Source organism: Carlito syrichta, unplaced genomic scaffold, assembly GCF_000164805.1.
Source record: "Carlito syrichta isolate Samal-C Ts95f unplaced genomic scaffold, Tarsius_syrichta-2.0.1 Scaffold153821, whole genome shotgun sequence".
Classification (NCBI taxonomy): Eukaryota; Metazoa; Chordata; class Mammalia; order Primates; family Tarsiidae; genus Carlito; species Carlito syrichta.
In genome coordinates, this window is record NW_007097917.1 from 10,418 (window position 1) to 13,496 (window position 3,079).

At 53.1% G+C, this 3,079-nt stretch overlaps 1 protein-coding gene across 1 annotated transcript in view; it reads left to right on the forward strand.

The window, feature by feature from the left end:
* RILPL1 (Rab interacting lysosomal protein like 1) overlaps positions 1-3,079 on the forward strand; it is a 28,057-nt gene that overhangs the window by 10,322 nt on the left and 14,656 nt on the right. The window lies entirely within an intron of this gene.

Sequence of the window (3,079 nt, forward strand, 5' to 3'; positions counted from 1 at the left end):
TGCCCAGGCAGGTCTCAAACCCGTGGGCTCAGGCAATCCACTCATCTCAGCCTCCCAAAGTGTGGGATTACAGGCTGAGCCACTGAGCCCGGCTATCTCCTAGTCTTAACTGTTGGCCACTAACTCAGTCCTTTCAGAACACAGTGAGGACCAAACAGGATGTGGGGGCGGGGAGCATTGTTGTGGTCGGAGGGACTAGCTTGCAACCTCTATATAATCGATGCCCTGAGTTCCTGGTGAACGAACTCCTACACATTCGCCAAGACCCCATGCACGGAGACCACATCTTTACTGATGTGATGTGATGTTCCTGCACTTCTTTTACTATCTTTTACTATGTCGCCTTGTTTCTATTTGTGTGTATCTTCTTGTCTGATTCTGAGCTTAACTCAGCGACTGGCAAGGCATCGAGTTAATGCTCAATAAATACTAGATAAAGCTCAGGCATCACGGTTTCTCCCTGGTAAACCTAGGCAGAGGAGAAGGGAACTGACATCTCTGAAGACCTGTCCTCCCTGCTGTACGTGGTCTTGGGTGGGGAGCACTGAGTACGTGGCATCCCCCAAGGCTCTGTAGGGAAAGTCAGACATGGGGGAGGCCCTCTGAGGACTCGGCTCATTACCTGGGGCGTCAGAAGATGCCTGGATCCCTTCTTGGGAAGTGAAACCCTCCGGCATGTCCTCTCTGAGCTCTTGGGCCGGAAGAGGCCATTCCATGGCCCAGACAGCTTGCGGGGGCAGCATGTGTCAGGCGGTTTCTTGCTGCATGGAGGCAGCATCCCCTGCTGCCTGCTGCCCCATGCTGACTCCAACACCAAGGCTGGGCGCCGTCAGACCACTCCCCTCACCCAGGCCTGCCATGTGACTCTTCTGTCAGTAATGTGTCCCGATGGGTGATGTCTACTTTCAAGTGTCCATTCCCAAAACAGCTGGTCCCAAACTCTCTCCCTTCTGGAGTTCTGCAGCCTCCTGGCCTCTGGCACCTTCCGGCTGCTGTGGAGTTTGGCTTGAGGGGCCGGGAAGAGGTGTCTCTTTCCATCTCCCTGTCCCGTTTTGGAGTTTTTCGCAGCTGTCCTGACCTCTCTCTGCTCCTGGGCGATCATGGGACATGGGTGGCTCTGGGGTGTCAAGGACACTGCACTAGCTTGGCAGTATGGACAACCTGTAGATTCGGCCAGCTGACTTGGAGCTTGCAAAAACTTCCCTTGCTATCAAAAACAAAAAACGAGCCACGTGCAGTGGCTCACACCTGTAATCCCAGCACTTTGGGAGGTGGAGGCCAGAGAATTGCCTGAGCCCTGGGGTTGGAGACCAGCCTGGGCAACTTGGGGAGACCTGATCAATACAATTAAAAAAAGAATAGCCGGACGTGGTGGCGTGCACATAGAGTTCCAGCTACTTGGAAGACTGAGGTGGAAGGATCGCCGGAGCCCAGCAGGTCAACACCAGGGTGGCTGTGAGTGTGCCACTGCACTCCAGCCTGGGCGGCAGAGTGAGACTCCCACTCAAACAAAAAAAGAATGTAGAGAAGCTGGAACCCTCGTGTGTTCCTGGTGGGAATGTTAAAATAACACAGCTGGTGGAAGACAGTTGGACAACTCAAAAAGTTAAACATAGACTCACCATGAGACGCAGCAGTTCCACTCCTAGATACATATACAGAAGAACTGAAAACAGGTGTCCTTAACAGCACTTTTCACAGTAGCTGGAAGGCAGAGACAGCCCACAGGTCCATCTGCTGAAAATTAATAACCAGCATGTGGTCGGTCCACACAATGGAATATGATGCAGCCATGAAAAGCAGCGAAGTGCTGGTCCATGTGGCAACGTGGATGAACCGCAGAAACGTGATTGAGCAAAAACAGCCAGAGACCAAAGGCCGTGTATTGTTGGATTCCACTCAGGAAATGTCCAGCACAGGCAAATCCATAGAGACAGAGAACAGACTGCAGGGGTCGGGGGAGAGGCATGGCGGGGGGCTGCTGATGGGTATGGGGTTTCTTTTGGGGGTAGGAAAATGTTCTGGAAAAGGTCATGCCTATAATCCCAGCACTTTGGGAGGCCAAAGCCAGGAGTTTGAGACCAGCCTGAGCGACATAGAGTCTCACTCTGTCACCCAGGCTGGAGCGCTGTGGCACAATCACAGCTGCCACAGCCTCAACCTCCAGGCTCAGGCGATCCTTCTGCCTCAGCCTTCCAAGTAGCTGGAACCACAGGTGCGTGCCACCACACCTGGCGAATTTTTATTGTTGAGATGAGGTCTCACCAAGTTGCCCAGGCTGGTCTCAAACCCCTGGGCTTAGGCAATCGTCTCACCTCCATCTCTCAAAGTGCTGGGACTACAGGCGTGCACCACCATGCCTGGCTATTTTTTCTATTTCTTTGTAGAGACTGGGGCTCGCTATTTTGCCCAAGCTGATCTCGACCTCCTGGGCTCAAACAACCCTCTAGCCTTGGCCTCCCAAAAGCGCTAGGATTATAGGTGTGAGTCACCATGGCCGGCCCAAATTTTTTTTTTTGAGTTGGAGTGTCACTCCATTACCCAGGCTGGAGTGCGGTGGCTCACTCATGGACACCCCAGTGTCGACCTGCTGGGCTCAAGTGATCCTTCCACCGGCAGGTGGAGGCTGTGGTGGCCAAGAGCTGGGATTAGGCTGAACCATTGAGCCCAGCCTAGGTTTTTTTATTAAACAAGAAAAGAAAGAAAAGACAAAGAACTCAAGAATTGTGTGTAGCTGGGCGCAGTAGGTCATGCCTCTAATCCCAGCACTTTGGGAGGCAGAGGCAAGTGGATTGCCTGAGTCCACAGGTTCGAGACCAGCCTGGGCAACTTGGTGAGACCTTGTCTCTACAAAAAATGAAAAAAAAATTAGCCAGGCATGGAGGCGTGCACCTGTGGTTCCAGCTACTTGGAAGCCTGAGGTGGAAGGATTACCTGAGCCCGGCAGGTGGAGGCTGCGGTGGCCATGAGCGTGCCACTGCACTCCAGCCTGGGTGACAGTGAGACTCTGACTTTAACAACAAAAAAAAAAAAAGCCAGGCTCGGGGCCTCAGCCTGTAATCCCGCGCCTTTGGGAGGC